At 36.2% G+C, this 20,949-nt stretch overlaps 1 long non-coding RNA gene across 1 annotated transcript; it reads left to right on the forward strand.

Annotated features, from left to right (window-relative positions):
* Positions 1-17,868: 17,868 nt before the first annotated feature.
* LOC132273666 (uncharacterized) lies at positions 17,869-20,418 on the forward strand. The gene is made up of 2 exons (XR_009470214.1): positions 17,869-18,300; positions 20,190-20,418. It is a non-coding gene; the product is annotated as an uncharacterized LOC132273666 (long non-coding RNA).
* Positions 20,419-20,949: the final 531 nt, after the last annotated feature.

Genomic DNA, 20,949 nt, shown 5'->3' on the forward strand with positions numbered 1-20,949 from the left:
GTTGGCCAAACCCACACCCAAAGACCAGGGGATATAAAAAATAATTAGGTAATAAACGAACACATAATAAAGGAGGAAATAATAAAATAAATAATAATGCTGAAAAGGAAAACTAAAATAATAAATAAATCTCAAATCCTCTGATAATCTGATGTTAATAATCTCCAAAGTACAAATCGGAATACAAACATCAAGGACCCCAAATAAAACCCATAACTGAAATAACGTCCAAGTCTATTGAACAAAAGATAAACAAACTAAATCAACCAACAAAAATGATCCTATGTCAACGACTCCGGAAGAGTGAAGATGAATGCTCTCTGATCAGAATGAACAACATCTAAGTCTGGAACCGATTGACACCTGAAAAATATAACAAAGGTAGATCAAAACCCACAAACAAGTTCTTTCTATAACGACCCAATCAGAGAATCGATAAGCGATACATCCCTAACCAACTCATGCAATATCTACATAGTCGATATATATATATATTCACACTATAGACTCTCAATGGACTATAGGGTAGTCTTAACTGGATAGTGGGTAAATCATGAAAATCGAACACGAGGTGGTCAAAAGTCCCTTTCTACCAGGGCACACACATCTCCTATATCCAACTACCCATCTCAACCAGCAATACACGCCTCAGTCCTAACCACTGATCCCGAGACCTCAAGCTCGTATCAGGGTACACACACACACACACACACACACACACACATATAACCATATCCCAACGATGACATACATACATATAAAATATCATAGCCATATCCCGACAATGGCACAACATAGAGTGAGTATAAACTTATTAGCCAGCTCACCCACACTACACACATCACATAGCTATATCTCGACAATAGCACAAAATAGAATGGATCTAACTTATTTGTCAGTCCACCTATACTCATCAATTCATCATACCATATCTAATAATGACGCAAAATATCAAGGAGCCTAGCTTAATAGCTATTTCAATGATCCTGTTACAAATATACGTTAAACACATCAAACCATATCTAACAATGGTAAACCATAAAGTACAGTTATGGATCATGCTTATAGATCATTATTACATCAACTAATATGATTAAAATCATAAATCATACTAATACATTTAATTACAAAATTTAAATGTCCTAAAGGTTCAATTTATAACTTAATAGTTAATCAATCTCGAATCAAAATGGCATAATTAAGTTTTATGCAATTTAAATCAAATAACACTGTTCCCGATACCTTAAAACATGTTTGGGACCTTTACAAATCAATTCGAGGCCGTTTGGAACACTTTTGGGGACAAATCAGGTATACAATGCTCAAGCACACCACCACGGTATAGTGTTAGAGCACTGTCTAGCAGTGCTCGAGCACTGGTTCGCAGAACCAGCTCGACAGGTCCATTTTAAGTCCTAAAATCCATCATTAAGGGTCCTAAAGCATGCTTTTATGTCCCAATTGATTTCCATAATTCATATACAACATATATATACATATTAGCACTCAAAAACATGAATTTAACACATTGAATTTAAAACGACCAAAATCCGGGGATTCGGATTGCTAACCGGGTCATAACCCGACCCGAAGTCACATAAGGGTAAAATGGTCAATTTACATCAAAAGGGATATAATATGACTCTAAGTAAGTCAAATGTGGTGTATACAATCCGTTCTAGTCACTCCATGACATTCTAATAGGTTCTATGGGAGTTAGTCATGGTTTCCCACAATTACCCCTTCTCAGTTTGGAGGATTTTCCGACACTACTTCACTAAAAAAATATAAATCTCATTGTAGGTGGAATCTAAGAATGGAGTTGGTACCATTGGAAATCTAACAAAAAATTATTTAATTTAGGTTCAAGAATGACCCCATTGGTTTTCAGATGAATGAGTTATGACTACTCGAAGTTAAGGGTTCAAAACTGGAGTTTTGCCAAGACATCCTGATTCTGGGGGACTTGAACCAGTTCAGGGTACTTGAACTGGTTCAACATGGGCAGTGTGCCTACGTTGGAACCTAATTTCAATTTTGAACAGGTTCAAGGGGGTTGAACCGGTTCAAAATGGCCGAATGATAAAAATGACCTAGAAAAACCTAATTTAAGTGCAAAGGGTTATGGACACCACTTAGGTCCCATAGAAGATCATTAAAATGCTTTTCAACCTGGTTATAACTTAGTGTAGAAGATGTATAAGGTACCAATTACATTTGTATACTAGAATATATATATACCAAAGGATTCAATTACATGCCCAAATTATATCAAAGTAGTCCAAAAGAATAAAGATAGAAGTTTAAGACCCTTAAGGTCATAATTACAACACTTTACTACAAAAATAACAAATCGTCGTCACTTTTAAAAATAATAGTTATCAACTAGCCATTGTTTACAAAAGTTTACAAAAGATGACTCGTCAACTTCAACTATGCTTGTGAAAAAATGTTACCAACCACATCTTTGCCGTGACCTGAAATTTTTTAAGGGAAAGGGTGAGCACGGAGGCTCAGTAGAAGATTCCTAAGGTAACTTTGGACTCCCTTGAGTCACACATCACACATTGGAGATTAAGAAAAATCGGGATCATACTTAGGGGAATTTTATAGCATTCATCCCATATCAATCCAATCAATAACATTAATACAATTTTGCATACTTAGAATGAAAATGCGATGGCAATGCCATGCAAATGGCCACCCCAAAAACACTTACATCATCAACATAAGTCATACACACCAAACTCGTTAATCCAACCCAGTACGAGGTGACTCCCTGCTACCACGAGAGAAGGATTGGTTGCCTATCCTTGACCTAGGGTGACTCTCTAACGTCATTTGGGGCCTAGGCAACTCAACCACGTATGAAGTATTTGCTCCACATTTCATCTAAATTGCATTAACCCCATGGACATAAGGTGACTTCTTGTCATCCAGTTTTGGCAAAAAACCCTTGGAAATCAAGTTTCAATTTTTCATCCCAACCCATGCTCTCTCTTGATGTCATAATGTGCATGTTATATACCAATGCCTCATTCAACGTTCCTACCATGCCATGCATGCAATTCAATTTTATTTCAATCTTTTTCATATGTAACAATGGCATAAACATAACATTTTCTAGAAGTAAGGCACAAACATGGCATTTTATTGAAAGCAACCACAAGTATGCTAATCATAGAATTTCACATCATCTCAAATCATGCTAGTATTTACATTCCATCCAATTCTGCACTAATGCTACATCATACACATTATTAGCATGGAAAAAACACACATTTGTCCACATAATAGCATGTTTTCACCACATCAACATATCACTATCATTTTAATCCACAATTTAACATTCAAGAATGAATTTAAGAGAAATCAACAAAGATGTTCAATGAAAGGCAAAGTTTAGAGCATTAGAAATCTCTACTTCAAAATGCTAGCCAAATAAGGCCTTAGTGAAGCCCTAAATTCGAAATTCCCTAAAACCCTTACAATAATGGTCTCAAATGGATGCCCTTGCCATGATCTCTAACTTCTCCTTCTTGGTCATCATCAAACTCTCACTCTAAACCCCTCAAAACCAAGCTTGAAACAATAGAGAGATAATGTACATAGATAGATATAAAGAGAGAAAGAAAAGGGTTAGAGAGAGAGAGGGTTGGCCAAAAATGGGAAGAGGAGGAGGGGTGTTGAACAACTTCAATTTGGTTCCATGGTCCAAAGGATGCCATGCGTTACATTTTTGTGGATTACTAACTTTATGGTAAGTTACCCTTTTGCCCATGCCTTTCTATTGCAACACCAAGCTTGTCCCCAAAATATCTACCTCAATGTATAGATATAGATGTATGCATATATGTATGAAAAGACCATAATGCCCCTCAATGCAAATGACAAAACTGAGAGAAGTTCCCGAGCCCGGAAATCGTCTCTACTTTCGAAAAATTCACAAATTAATCCCGTAATTTCTAATTAGCTTAAAATAAATAAAAATGCATTCCTAAAACTCTCAATTCAAGAAATAACTAAACGGCCCTTAAGCTCCACATTGCACGTAAAACGAGGCACAAAAAATAATTAATACAAAAATTCAAAAAAAAATTAAAAAAAAAATACTAGACATTACAATCTACCCTCCTTAAAAAGATTTTGTCTTTGAAATCTACCCTCCTTAAAAAGAAGGCCCACAACTGCTCACTTTCCCAAATAACATCGCATAAAGCCTGTAAAAATGCCAACTCACAAATCTTATTGCCTTTGGATGTCAAAAGGCAATCACACACCATTGATACTAGCAACTCGATGCTCGTCACCCTATGTGGGTGCTCATCACACAACATCCTACCACATAGACCATTTGATTCTATACTTAGCTTACAACCGACATCGGGAACACACTACACATCTACATAAAGCTCTGAAGCTCTTAAGAAAAACAGTTACAACACCACTAAATACGAAAGGCTCACCACCCTTCTACAGTAAGTCAATTCTTGCTTAGCCTTAGCCTACTGCATCAATAAGAATGATGTCCAAATACCTTCTGGTGTGGGGCATTGACATCCAACCTTAGCTTATCCTTTAAAGGATACGTAAAACCCAAGACAAAGAATCCCAATTACCACCTAATAGGCCTCAAATCTAAGTCAACACATCCCCGACAAACCACACATACGTTATTTAATTCATTGCTACCCATCACATAACCGGACAAGCGATTACCAACCACAAAAGCTAATGATCATCATACTTAACATCTCTTAAAATGGCTAAATAACAACTTTCCCAACCACTGTGTAAACACGACTCATTTGAACCATAAGGTGTACAATCAAGTACTCAAGACACAGTCCCCCAAACATAACTCATAAATCAAATGATCAAACCATTTATCTTTATCGGACATATAGTCCTGCCTAAAGTACCTATCATCCGAAACAAACAATTTGAATCCACATAACACTATTGTCACCAAATGAAGACCTCCTTCCAACTAAATCCACACTATCACACTTATATGACGCACAACACCACGTTCTCATCGTCACTGACCACTCTAAATAATCATTGACCTTTGACCCAACATCTTGTTAAAGAGGGACTGATTCAGGAGAAATGGTTGGCTAAGCCATTCTCACCATTGATTCGGTCTCAACATTGATGTCGTTCCCGTTTTCAAGTCCAAACCTTAAATACAACCTCACATAGTCCATAAGACAACCACAAGACTTACTCATAATAAACAAAAGACAAGGAAATACTAAATTCCACAATTAATAACCAAACGTAAAAGCTCTCCAGTCCATCCCTAACAATCCGTACTAAAGAAAATTCCATGACATCATTTGATTCAATTCTAATCTTATCGAAACACTTTGTAAGACTGTCTCATGCCTGAAATCTTAAAACCAAAATCAATCATCACAATCTCCCTCAATGAATCTCACATCTACCTTACTAACCACATAGTCCTCAGATGGTAGCTACACTTGTCTTTAAGACACTGTCAAACCAAACATCAATGAAGACATTCGAGAACATGACTCACATCACATCACCTAATCATCTACAAACTTAAAATTCACAACATATCCCCTAGCCATCACCACTAGCATCAATTAATGAGAACACATAGTCATCAATCAACAACTCATGCCTCACACTTCGCCGATCACAACCACCCTCAGAACAAGCTCTACTAAAACCAGAGACATCACCTCCCTTCGTGGGATCAAGTTAATCAATCACATTAAACTCTTATCAGAGACCTCTAACAATAGAAAGAACTGCACATGGGTCTGCTCATCTGCAGGCACACACAATTCTTAAGTGGAGAAACGAGACTCACAACCAACGATATCCTTGCTAGGACCGAAACAAACAGAAAGGGTAACAAACCCCACTCCCCTAAGAGCCTGACAATCCGGACTTAAGTGTACCTAACACCCCGTCATACATTACTCGTCATACGTCCAACCATTATATCCATTCTCACGCGAGATGAAACTGAACGCCCTACACACAAGGAGATGAACCACTCATGACAACACACATGAAACTATTAATCACATGGAATTCCGAGCTCATATCTACACAATCTCGGCACCAATCAACTATCTTGCGCTACCAGTGCCTATCGAACAAATATAAGGGACAATACTGAAACCTCGCATACCCAATGCTAGACAAAATAATTCAAATGCGTAACACCTACACACCAGGTACTAGAGTACAGTGCATAATGCAACTACCGTACAAGAGCATCAATGCTCGCAACACACCAACACTAAGAATGATCGCTGCTTGTCGGACACCGTGTCTCATTATATCTAGAAACATTCCTTCCCAAATAATAACCTATATGTCGTAAAATGATGCTTCAACACCTATTCTATCTCTACTTTCCTAGGTGACACAACTTCAAACACCGTACACACAAGACTCCCAACCCCGGTCACAACAACCCACTGACTTGTCAGTAGAGTGACATTTTTATGCGGCAACACCGCTCTCACTGGCCCAAGAGATGAAACAGTCCACAATTGTCTTAACCAACGCATAACACCATCACATACCTAACCACAGATGACAACCAACTCATACTCCCTAATTCGCATTCAAACCATACTTTAAATTAATTTACTCATCAGCACCAGAGTATCTTGTCTTAGCACCCCTACCACCATCCTTCCCGAATAACAACTCGAACCTATCATTACCTCAAACCAACGAGCTTCTACTAGATCACTTCCCCCTTAGCATCACTAAGATGATACAAACACCATGTGAGATTGTATATTACTCTCGACACTTTCCACAGCGACCATCAACCCGTCACGAGAAAAAACAATCCCTATGCGATAACGCCATGCCGATAAATCCCAAAAAGGGAAAATGAGCACCGTAATCATAATGTTCAAAACACGATTGTCACCCAAAGCCAGCTATAATAACAATCAGTCAGTAACACCTAACTGGTCATTCAAACAACTCTTCATAAGGAAGCATACATACTCATTCAAAGAAACCACACGCCTTGGTGTCAACATCGTTACCTTTTCCCTCCACCATTCCTTAGAACACCCCTGGCCCCAATGAAAAATCAAATGGGCTACCTGCTAAATGATGTGTCTCAGTTTATTACCACTCGCAAATGCACAAATCTTTGTAGGATAGTACTATATAGAGGGTGTCAATCCCACAGGGAGATGAGTGTTCTTTGCTTTGTTTTTAATTAATTAAACTTATTTCTTAGTTTATAGGTAACTGGTTGAATTGATTGATTGATTGGTTGTCACGAACATAAAATAAAATAAAACTGAAATTAAACTAAAGTGATCAGAGAGAGAAAAGTCTTAGGGCTTCGACTTCACCACAACCTTCATACTATGGTTAACTGTTCAACTTTGTGGATTTAACAATTTATATTTCAAATGAATTGAACTCAATAACATTCATTCAATTCGGTTTTTAAAGATAGATGTTTTATGAATTACAATTAACTATAATCTATCTGCGGTTAGTATGGCCTATCCACCTACCTACTTTAACTAATTTTGCAAACAATCCATCTTTCCAAAGCATTGACTATGAAAACATTCATTTATAAAAAACATTGGAACACCATTACATGATCTCCATTCTTATGTCCAGCAGGACTCCACCAGATACCGTCTAATAAGAATGGGGTGAGAATAATTTATGAACAGTTATATCTAAGATAAGGTAATAACTTTTCAGAAACTATTTAAAACATTAAAATCCAATTGAGTTATCTCAATTGCTCATAATCATGTAATCAAAAATATAATATATTGAAAATATCCCAGAGTTAAAACAATCAAACCATAGTACTTAGATCGGGTTACATCAGTTCCCTAAGAAAGGAATTAGCTACTCATGATGATGCAAAATATCATCTGTGTTGTTGTCATCTTCATCGTCACGGATGACACTTCTTTTCTCAAGATCTTCACCTTCTAAGGTCATGGAAACCCTAAAAGCTGCCACCACAATATCAGCATTCTGAATAATACGAGAAAAAGGGATTTCTTCTATCAAGGCCTGTGCCTTAGTTTATAGAAGAAAAAAGGGTTTGGTGGGTTTTTAGGTCTTCTGTCCCATCTGGAATGAAACAAGACATGGAAAAGAATAATCCTCATAACTTATAAATCCAATCTGTCTTGGAAGGCTCGAACTTAAGGAGTAGAGCTCGAGCTATTGGGCTCATGCTCAAGCTTTAGGAACAAAGCTCGAGCTTTCTTGAATTATTGCTCGAGCTTCAAGGAATGGTGCTCGATCTTCACTTTTGTACTTAGTCAAATTTTTTCAACTATTTTCCGAAACGTCTTTTCCATCAACACTTAGAATATTTTGAGGTTTTCTTTTTTTAACATTGCTTAATCCAAGCTTCATAGGGCTTAAGCTTTAGGTACCAAGCTCGAGCTTTTGGGACTTAAGGCTCGAGCTTTGATTGATAGTGCTCGATCCTTGAGGTCTAGCACGAGGCCCTGGGAGCTTAGTTTTCTTTAGAACCAACTCTTTAAATTTCGATGCCTTATGCTCGAGCTTGAAGGCCAAGGCTCAAGCACCCTGGGGTAAGGCTTGAGCACCACTGTGTAAGGCTTGATCTCTGGAGGTACAAGGCTCAAGCTTTAATGCCTTGTTGATTTTTCTTCTTCTTTTTTCTAGGCTCGAGCCTCAGAACTTAGGCTCGAGCTTTGGTACTTGGATTCTTCTAAACGTCATCATTTAAGCTCTCAGTTTGTTTTAGATGACTGACAATGAATCTGTAAGTTTTGATATCAGTCTTTTCATCATAAAGTACCGGTTTTAACCATTTCTCTGGGAAAGTATCTATAAACACACAATAAATATAAATCAGACTAACAATGGATAGAAATATTACTTTAGGTCTTAACATACGTATATTTAGGGGCTCGAATATGCAATATTTAGTGCTTATCACACCCCCAAACTTACATTGTAATGACCCGGTCATTTCCTTCCATTTTTTTCTCAGAATTTTACGGATGAATTTTTTTCGTTGAAATTTCTTTTCTGAGTTCGGTTTCCTGTCACTTAGTGTCGTCTCGAGTGCTCAGAAATGGTTTTTGAGATTCTTTCCATTGGTTTGACAACTTCCTTTAAGGACCGAGTCATTTTCACATTTTTCATTTTTCGACACTATTCACTTTTCGTCCTTTTCCCTATTTTATCTTTTCCCCGTTTGTCACTTTGTTGGCATAACCTCACTTTTTGTATTCGGAGTTGGATTTTGACTTCATGTATCTTCACACTAAGTGGTTTCCATAAAATACGTATCTTTACTTTTGTCGAAAAGCTCTCTGGTTGCTCTCGGTATCCATAGGGGCATGGATGCATAGTTCTTTAGAAACTTTTTCTTTTCTTGGGGTGTTTTTCATAAATATCTTTTGAAGATATTTTATTTCAGGGGTTTTTAAGAAAAAAATTTTGGAAGATATTTTCATTTTGGGTCTTTAGTGAGTTAGCCCTTTTTGGAGGGGCCATTGTGCAATTAATGAAAGTTATTGCAAAAATGTCTCGTTTTGAGCCTGCATCCTCGTGCGGGATTCATTTTCACTTTTTGTCAAGTCTTGTACTCTTAGAATTTTTTTTTGGTTATTTTTCCCCAGTTTTAGGATTTTTGACCCTAGTTGCCGCCGAACTTGTTCGGGGCATATCTCTCTGCTCGGGACTCGGTTTTCGATGCCGTTTCTTTCGTTGTTAATATTTTCTCATTTTGGTTCTTTTTTATTCATGATATTTTGCCATTTGAGCGCGTCTACTCAAATTTCACTTTTTCAGACCCGGCAGGGCCCGTTCGGGGCACTTTTAGGGTTTTACTATAAATAGGGGGTTATAAAATTTAAAAGTCATGGACGACCAGAAGCTGCCATGGTAGCCCAAGGGGGGCTGCCACTCTTCTTCTCTCATTTTAATCTTCTTCCCTTAGGTATTTTACTTTAGTGCCTTAGTGTTTATCGAAGGCCTTGACGATACGCATCTTTCCCCCTTATTAGGATCCATTTCCGATCATTTTTTGAGTTCGGGTTTGAACCCAAGTTAGGATTTTGGTAGGACTTCCTTGGGGTTTATTGTTCACCGTGTTGTCCCCAACAAAACCCCGAAGTATCGTCGGATTCGGAACGGTTTCATTTTGGTGGCTTTTGACGTTTTCATCTCAAAATGAGATAGGGGATGTCTTAGGTTTATATTAATGTTGTATTGATTGTTTTATAAGCATATACAACTTGTAAGCATGCCTTTATTCAAGTTTTAGAATTTAATTTTATTATTTTATATGTTTAAGATTTAATTCTCATGAAGGTGTGTACCTTAGAATTAAATTGTGACATACTAGTAAATTAGGTCTTGGTATGTTTATCAACATATATTAAATTGGGAGCATTTGAATAAGAATTGAAATTTTTATTTAATATTTATCTTTTATGAAAAATTAATTCATGTAGTTGTAACAAGTATGAAATCAACTTGTAATGTAATATGAGGACATTTGGAGTAGTTTGGAAATCTAGAGAAAATTAATTAATGAGTTTACTTAATTTTATTTTAAGTGTTTTAATCCATTGATTAGATATTTGATGTGATATATGTGAAGACTATACTATGTCCCTTAACATATATTAATTTGAGATTATTTAGGATTAATTTCAAAATCTAGAGAATTTAATTATTTTAGTTATTTAAATTCTATATACTTGTTCCATGGATTTAACTATGTCTTAGAAATTGTTTCTATATTTAAATAAAGGAATTGGGCTTAACATGATATAGAATATCATTGACTTGCATGACTTGTTTAAATATATCTTGTGTAGGTATATAACTTATTAGAATATTACAATTGTTTACCTTGAAGTTAGTTACTAAATTGAAGCTTATTTAGTACTTGTGGCCTAAGATGGTAATGTGGCTCAATTGTTGTAAAATATTCTTACTTTGTATATAAATTGCATATTAAGGATATGACAGGTCATATACTATTTAGACTTGAATTCTAGGACATGGTTTATGTGGATTCAACCTTATTTGTGCATGGAATGTGGTAACTTGCATTTGATTTTGTCTAAGTTTTGAACTTATTGATTTTGAAAAGCTTGTGAGGATATAATTTATGTGATGGCTAGGGTTTGGCTCTAGTACATGGACAAGTGTCCTCTAAGTCATAAGTGCGCACTAGGTGATACCTTGTGGGTCGTAATTACCCGAAAATACTTGCTTGGTCTAGCGACCGTATGTCCTAGTCTTTCCACTATTTGATTTCGCATTTAATTTCAAGTTGTTAATCATAGATTATTTGTAACTTGTGAATTTGTGCTTACCTTGCATTTTAGATCTTATTCAGTATACTTGAAACTGTATACTTACTTTGTGCATTAGATCTTATTTAGTATACTTGAAACTGTATGCTTGTTTTGTGTATTTAGATCTTATTTAGCATACTTGAACTTGTATCCTTGGTTGTGTATCTAAACCCTATTTAGTATACTTACGCATTGTATGTTTGATTTGTGCAATTAGATTTCATTTTGTATACTTGTGTCGTGTATGCTTGTCTTATGCGTAATTCATTTAGCTTAGTATACTTGTGCCTGTATACTTGATCATGAGTTTTTCATGTTAATTGTATATTTATATATGCATGTTTAGACATTGCATAACTTGTTTAATATGGTTTAGTATACTTGTAAATGTATGCTTGTATATCGTATATCATATTTTAATATTGACTTGCATACTTGAGCATGTATACTGGTATGCCGTGATTCAATTCAATTGCAAGAGTAGCTTAGGATGATCCTTGAGTCTCACCTTGATATAGACGTTAGGTGGCATGATTCTTCTGAAATGTTTTATGTTAATGTAATAACTTTGTAAAAAGTTAGGTCGATGTATGTTCATTCCCTACGAGTAAACTTGTTTATTCACCCCGAAGTTACTTGGTTATTTTCAAATACGGATACCTTGGTTCGAGGTGCGCATCATTCATTGGATGACTTGTTGCTTTTAAGTTTACATTTCATGCAAATGTTAGCATGAAATGTCATTTTGTAGCTTTATATATCAAAACTTGTATCCTTGATTCCAAATATGTAATTTGTACCTAAGTACACTTTTTGGATGCTTATTTTGTATGTATGACATGAGGCTAAGGGCCATTAATACTAAAGTTTACAATATGTTTTAAAACTTGAGATTTTAGTACTTGGTACTATTCATCGACTTTTTTTGAAAAACATGTCGACCGATTCGAAACTTCTGGGGGTCTTGTGGGTATATTTTTAGGTTGCATTTTCAATTTAGGTAATTTAAAAACCTCTCGAAACCCCATTTCTTTCCTTTGGCAGCAACTCGGAAAGATTTTTACCCTCTTGACTTGATTTTCTTGGGGATATTCTGGGCATTTTACAGTACATTTTCTTTATTTCCGTCCACTCTGTTGGGTAGAAAACTTGAATTTGGGGGGGGGGGGGGGGGGTGTTCTTCTTTGTGTTTTTCCAAAAAAATTCGTTTGATGGCCCGTTTTTGCTCTTAGTTGCGGACAGATCCTGTAGCAGCTTTTTGACCCTCTTGACCTCTTCTGATCTAGGGGAATTTTGGGTATTTCACAGTATTTTTTTTTCATTTTCCTCCGTGTTGTCGAGTAGAAAACTCGATTTTAGAGGGTGTTTCTTCTTCGTGTTTTTCCATAAAAATTTGTTTCGGACCTTGTTTTGGCTCTCACTTCTGGCTGGAACTTTTATTCGCCTAGCATGTCATGGTGCTTGTCGGGGTGCTCATCTTGACGTCCTGACGTCAATTTTTGTTTTCGCTCGTTCTCCTTCGTCCGGACTCCAAATCGAGTAAACTTTTTTTTGAACTTGACTAATTTTTCGTCATCTATCCAACAGTGTGCTCGATTACTCCTATATCTTTCTGAATAATTACTAGTTTACCCTTTTTGCTTTATGTGTCTGTTTTTCTTTGTTTTGCTGTTTCTCCTTCGCCCGGACTCCGAATCATGCGATTCTTGAGTCCATTTTGATTAGTTTTTTGTTGTATTTCCAGCGGTGTACTCATTAGCATCTGAATCCATATTTTTGCAAAATGATTATTTTGCCTTTGGGGTCTTATTTGTCATATTTTTTATCTTTTGCTTCCGCGTCAGTTCTCATTTAGTTCTGCGACCTCATGGAAGGTCATCAAAGTGTCTTAGAGGCGTGTTGTGCCTTGGGAGACCGTTGTTTTATTTCTTGCTTCCGCATCTGGATCCGTTATCGGGTCAATCTTCGGTTCATCACAGTACGCACTGCCTTGAAAAACTAGGGCCGTCACAAGCGGTATCAGAGCTCCTAGGTTCGAAAAACCTTAGGATGATGGGTTTTGGGTGTATATCATGCTTGTGTTACCATGCTCTATGTTTTTAGTTGCTTCTTAATAACATGTTTACGTGTTTATGTGGACGTATGTTTAGAAGTTTACTGTAACTGTCTCAGCATGATACATGTGCTTTTTTACCTTAGTACATTGCATATACTTGTAAGTTTTAGCTTGTTGTATGTACTTGTCTGCCTTAGCATACTGTATATGCTTGTCGGCTTCAGCGCCCTGTCTATGCTTGTCTGTTTTAGCATTTCAATTTACGCTTGTCTACTTAGCATGTGGGTTATGCTTATTTGCCTTAGCATATTGCATATGCTTGTCATCCTTAGCCTGATTGTATGATGCATACATTGACATGCCTTATGTGACCTTACTACTTATGTGAGTATGTAGTCTTTCGCTATGTTACGTGTCAACTGCTTACTTTTATTCAATTTGAGAGAAATGGAGGAATTCACCAAATTTTGCTCATGGATACTCTTTATAAAACAAAAAGGCAAAAGATGGACTCAATGCCCCAAAACCAAGACCAAGGGAAAAGAGGATTAAGAGCTTGAAGAATTGAAAGAAGTTCAAAGCAAAAGAAAAAAAAGTTCTAAGGCATGGATGAACGCTTGTCCAAAGCCTTACGAGTGCTTGTCCGGCATTCATGAGCACCCGGCGCACGCACCATATCACACGAGCTCTCATCCCTCATGGATGAGCACTCCAACTCGAGGCAGAAAAGAAAATGTAATTACAAGCGCTCGTCCCTTCATTGGACGAGCGCTCGTCCGTGCAACACAGATTTAATCCGGACCAGTGAGTAGAAGGCTAATTACGAGCGCTTGTCCCTTCACTAGACAAGCGATCGTCCAGGATCTGCAGACCCAGCTGGCATTTTGAACCTTTCAATTTGATTCCCTCCTTAATTGGGTTATTGGTAAAATGCTTTTAGGGGGCATGGACCTCAATTTTGAAGAGGTTTGGTAGACATCTTGTTTATATGAGAAAGGGTGATCATTGTAAAACAGATTATTAAGTTGGTGGAGGATTATTCTAGAGAGAGAAATATTGAGTTCTTGAGAGTTCTTGTGGGTTTTTGTTGTATTTTTGTTAAAGGTGGCGAAAATGGAAGAGCTGAGTTCTTCAACCTCTTCCTCCTTTGCTACTATTGGTAACTAACTCCCTTCCTAGGGAGGTGATGAAGCTCTTCCTTGTAAACATGGTCTAGTTGTATTTTGATTTGGGGAATGAAGTATGTATATGATAGTTTCATAGTCTAGAGATTTACACAAGTTGTAATGGATCTTTATTTCATTAAATGATTGTGTTGAACTTATTGTCTTGTGTTAGATTGTATTTTCTCATGATTATACTGCTTACATCTTCATAGTGAGAATGGAGATGAGATTATGAAATGGTTTTAATGGCATGTTGTATGGAAATTTTGATAGTCCATTGCTTAGGGCTTTCCTTTGATGGATTATACTTAGTTTTTGACTTCATGTGCTCTCATCATATTTATTGAGGTTTTTGATAGTCCGTAACTTAGTAAGCATGTCTTAGCTACACCCTAGTCTAGGTAGTTAAATCATGTAAAACTTTGATGGATTATACTTAATTCTTGATCTTTTGAATTTCTTGAAGATAATGTAGCAATCATGTATTACTACATATCATGGTCACATATATAAAATGTTCCCCAAGTTAATTACAAGCAAGTACGTTTATATGGTTGGTGGTGGATTCATTTCCCTAACCCAATCTACATAAGTTTTATTCATCTTAAATTCATTCCATTTACTGTTTTATTCAATTTGTAATTCCTAGTTATAAGTGACAAACAAATCAAACCTTACACCTCTTTCATCAAGCAAAGTGATTTTGACAACCTTAGTTGCCATAAACTAGCAATCGTTGTGGTTCGACTTACCCTTACGATAGCCCTATTTTACAATGATTTGTGTTATTACAAGTGTTGATTATTATTGGTAAAGATATTTTAACCACCAATTTTTGGCGCCATTGTCGGGGATTGCTAACGGTATTGTAACCGAGGTTTAAAGATTAGTACCTTTGGTTTGATTGTGAATATAGTGTTGCGTGGATATTTTTCAGTTTGTTTTTGGTGATTTTTGTGTTTAAGTACTCTTGTGAGATTCTAGGAACTCAAGGCTTGTTAAGGGAAAACTAAAAATTGTAAGTCTAAAGGACTCTGGGTAAGTTTTTTAAAGTTCTAATTTTAAAAGTTGTGAATATTTTACATATGTATAATTTGGTGATTTTTGATTGTGAAGCCCTTGTCGAGGCTGTTTTTGTTTTTCTGTTTTACAAATCATTGGTCCTTGTCGCGGCCATTTATTTTCTGTTTTGTTTATAATTGAGGAGAAAGGGAACATTGTATGTGGATGTTATGGTGAAGGGGTGTTGTGCTTGTTGTGTGAATTTTGTTGTTGATGTTGGGCCGTAGGTCATTAACTTTGCCAACTTTTGAAGAACCAATTGACATAAATTCACTTGAAAGGACTCTTAAAAGAAACCTTAGGGACTTCAAAAATATAAGAGGAATCAAACTTGAATTTAATACCATGGTAGGAAATGAAGAAAATTTGAGGGATATAGAAATCAATCTTGAAAGGGCTAAAATCTCAAATGTGGTATCTATGACTCTTAGGAACCATTTCATCCCTACAACTTATGCCTCTCATTCTTGCATAGTGATGCCAAACATCGATACAGCCCAATATGAGATTAAATCTAGCACATTTCAAATGCTTCCATCCTTTTATGGCTTTGAAAATAAAGATCCCTATAAGCATCTTGATGAGTTCCTTGAAATATGCTTTACAATCAAGATAAGGGGCTTCCCTGAAATTGCACTCTATTTGTGTCTCTTCCCGTTTGCTTTAAAAGACTGGGCAAAATATTGATTGAACTCCCTTGCTGCAAATTCCATCACTACATGGGCACAATTGCAACAAGAATTCTTAAAAAAAATATTATCCAGTGAGTAAGACCAATCAAATGAGGCGTTCCATCCTTAGCTTTTCACAAATCGATGGGGAACAACTCTATGAGACTTGGGAAAGACTTCAAGACCTTTTTAAGAAATGTCCACACCACTTAATTCCAAAATGGCAATTAGTGTAAACTTTCTATGATGGTTTAACTGAGCCACATAGACTTATGGTTGACTCATTATGTGGAGGAATGTTCATGTCTAAAAATGCGGATGAGGCTTGGAACTTACTCAAGAATTTGAGTGAAAAATTGTTGCAACATAATTCTCGTATGGCTCTAACATCAACCAATGCGAAGAACACCAATCTATGTCAACCAAAGACAAGGAGGGAAAAATCTTCTCAAGTGGATGCCATAACTCACAAATTCTACCAATTAATTGCACCACATCTTTCTCCTTCTTCATCTCAAAATTCAGTATGTGCGGTGTGTGCATTATGCACTAGCCCATTCCATCTCTCGGAAGATTGCCCCACACCTGAGCAATTTTCTAGCAACAATCAAGAGTAGGCAAATGCTATGTTTTTCACGCCCGGAAATAATCCTTATTCCAATACCTACAATCTGAGATGGAGAGATCATTTGAATTTTTCGTGGAGGCAACCAGCCCTACAAAATTCAACATTTCAGAATCAAGGGCAGCAAAATATCAGCCCTCTTCTCAATTTCCAAATCGGCAATTTCAGGCCTCTTCAAGCTACTGTCCACCCTATAATCCTAATGTTTCTACTCCATCTCCTGTGTTTCTAACTGATGAGATTCTTGCTGGAAATAAGCAAATGATGGAATCTTTTAACAAGCAAATGTTAGAATCCAACAAACAACCCTTGACATCACTACAGCTTGCTCTTCGAATGGTTTATTCACATACTCAGTCAATAGATAAACTTAAGAATCAAGTGGGACAAATAGCTACTTCAATGAACCACACTACAAGAAAAACAACTTTTTATCACGTTTTTTTTTTACCAAGGTTCTAAAAAAACCGTGGTAGAAGACCCTTTCAACCACGGTTTTAAAGTAACCATGGTAGAAAATATATCTTTTACTACGGTTATTTTAAAACCGTGGTAGAAAACTTTTTTTACCACGGTTTTAAAATAACCGTAGTAAAAAGTATATTCTTTTATCACGGTTATTTTTATAATCGTGGTAGAAAGTGAATTATTTTTAATGTAATTTAAACGGGTCTTTCTACCACGATTTTAAAATAACCGTGGTAGAAAGTATATTTTTTTATCAGTGGTAGAAAGTGAATTAATAATTTAAGTGGGTCTTTCTACCAAGATTTTATAACTATGATAGAAAGTGAAATTTTTACAATAATTTAGGCGGTCTTTCTACCACGGTTATTGTGAAAAATTTTCACTCATCTTTTCGCGGGTCTAATTCCCGCTAGTGTCAATAAATATATATATATATATATATATATATATATATATATATGTAAAATAAAATTTATACTGCTCTCATGCAAGAAACCACACACATACAACACTTTGTTACAGAACACAAACATATATATGTCAAAAGCTGGCCGCCCCTTTCTCGATCTGGTTCACGATTCGGAGTCTATGGCCTCTGAAATTCTTGAAATCAATGTATACGGAGGCAGCAACGTAGGAGGAAGCTCCACCGCCGCCTGCTGCCAAGGAGAAGCCGCCGGAGAAGGAAGAAGACCGTCTAAGCCGTCATTCTTCTTTCTCTCCAAGCCCAACCCTTCTACCGAAGCCACTGAAGGTTGAATCGACGGTTAGCACAGCGTTAGAGCAGAGAAGATAGCGGCACAGCTGATTGGCGTCGAGATTGAACAAGGATTCGCCCCTTTCTCCAAGCCTTAACCCTAGCTCCCTCTCTCATTCGAAGCCCTAAATTCGAAGGACACGAATTGAGGTTTGTATTTTCCTCCCCTATTATATTCATCAAATTGATACTCAAATAGGTATGGTATGGGATTTGCCCCATACTTCTAACAGAGACAGTGGTTAATTGTGGGTTATATATATATATATATATATATATATTTTCGTTGCAAAGGTAATTTGCTGCTATTACTAACATTCATCAATCTGATACTTCTTTTTTCCTTTTTTATTTGTTTGTTTGTCTGTCTGTCTAACACACAGTTAAGTCACCTGTTTCTGATCTGAGTTTTATTCACTTTTATTTTATTTTATTTTTTTTGTGTTATAGTTTGTTTTATGTCGTTTTCATGTATGTTTAATATTCTTGTTTTTGGGTTAGGAACTAATTTACTATATTGACAACTAATGGCAAAAGGGGATTTGTAACATTTCGTGAAATTCTTTTCTTTTTTCCCCTTTTTCTGGGAGGTGGGGCAAGCAATTTGTCCTATTATGGTTGTTTTTAGTGGATCATTAAATTCTAATGTTCAATGAGTCCTTCGTATTACTGTAAAGCAACTGAATAGCTGCGGCAATGACTTTGGTCTATTTATCATAATATATACAAATTTTCTTCTGCCAAGTCTAAAATATTCTGGAGATTTGCTAATAGAATAATGCTCATGGGTATTTATCATGGCATATAATAGTTGGTTTTTAAATTTCTGTTTAGTTGTTATTGAACTTGTGTTCTTGTTTACGGATACTGCAAGTTAAGTCAGATGATTCGACATCACGTTTTGGTTGTTGATCCGGATAGGAACCGAATCAAAGTTGTTTTCGCTTCTTTTGTCAAAAGACATGTTTTAAAAGACATTTATTTATTTTTTCCAGAACTGTGTTTATTGAGTATGATATTGACATTTTAATTGAAGCTTGTTTGGCAATGTATTTTTTGGTTTCTCAGACAACTCCTTCACATTTATAAACTATATTGACATAATGACATGCGTAGGAGTTCCTAACCCTCTGAATTATTTTGAAAACTTGAGTAAATTAGTATAGTCAGTCACCTTTTAATGGGGGGTTGTCTTTGATTTCAAAAGTTTGAAGCTGGTTTAGGGGGCTCTCAATCCAATTTGGGGAAGTTGTTCTCATCCTAGCGGGACATAATCCAATTTGACAGCTATGGGTGTTGACAAATGACACTGCACTTAAGAAGAGAATAAGGGCCCTGAAGCGATAAAGGATATGCTTTTGTCCTCCACTTTATTTGAAATGTTGGTTACTTTTGTCAAAAAGGAATTGGGTCATCTACGGAGGTAGTACATTTTGCCTTGCACAAGCATTTTAGTGTGGTGTGATTTACTGAAGCTTTTCACATGTATGTTCACTTGAAGAAGACCTGAATCAGAAGATATCACTATTTTCTAAACAATTTATGCCCGTCACCAACAACAATAACATCTGTTTGCTTTCTTCATCTTGGCAAATTAATTCATGAGGATTATTCTAAAGATATCACATATAAAATGTTTTTTTTTCCCCCCATTCCATCTTCTGTATTATATTTTTCTTTTTTATTACTAACATGACTAGATTACAGAGGATGGATTTATGGTTTCAAATCTAAGGAAACTATAAGTGATTAATTTTCACCAAATGTCTAAATGCACACTTACATTCGGTTTTTCTTCTTTGTAGTTTGCTCCATCCATGGTCAGTCAAATTGAGATTTCTCATATGATGCCTTATCTTCTCTCTCACAACCTTAAATCATTATTAGTCAATGGTCATCAAAATGATCACACCACCACTTCACATAAAATCACACCATATCAATGTACCTTTATTATAATGCTGGCTCTGCTTGGTTTAATTTTGACAACTTTACAACTTGCTTTATATTCTCTGACTTCAATTATTACATCTTTGTAGGTCAAAGCTAGGATTGCGGTTGCCGTTATATTTGTTAGTTGGCTCACGAAGAAGTTACATATATGCAATGGAAGAGAGACTAAAACAGAGCAAAAAGATATAAGAATTTTTGTTTTATTTTGGTTTGGCATAAGAAGCTAGAAATTTGTATATGGTTAATTTTTGTATAAACCAATGATTTGGAATTGACTATATATATATATATATATATATATGATGTTCTTGGTTAGTTGTAAGTTATTTTGGTTATGATGCTATTTTTAATTTATTTAGTGTAGACTTCTGGAATCCTTGCAAGCTAGTAGTAGGGAAAAAAAAAAAGGCCTCGTGGGGGCTACACTATTTAAAAAAAAAAAAAATTATATAACACTTTTTACCACAGTTTTGAACCGTGGTAGAAATCCCTTTTTCAACTACGGTTGTGCATCATGGTAGAAAATTGACTTTCTACCACGATGCAAAACCATGGTAGAAAGAACGACTTTCTACCACGGTTATGCACCGTGGTAGAAAATAGACTTTCTACCACGACTGTTTCTACCACGGTTCAAAACCATGGTAGAAAGCCTTTTTCACCGTGGTAAAAAGTCATTTTTTTTGTAGTGCCAACTTCTTCAAAAGGATACGGGAAAATTTCCCGCTTAACCATTTGTGAATCCTAGAGGGATCCATGTGATTGACGAAGCCTCTCCTACGAGTGGACCTTCTCATGAACATGTGCAAGCAATCACCACATTTCGGAGTGGTCGAATTGTGGATA

Source organism: Cornus florida, unplaced genomic scaffold, assembly GCF_030987335.1.
Source record: "Cornus florida cultivar Cherokee Brave unplaced genomic scaffold, ASM3098733v1 CherokeeBrave_3.0.0_Hap2_Chr09, whole genome shotgun sequence".
Classification (NCBI taxonomy): Eukaryota; Viridiplantae; Streptophyta; class Magnoliopsida; order Cornales; family Cornaceae; genus Cornus; species Cornus florida.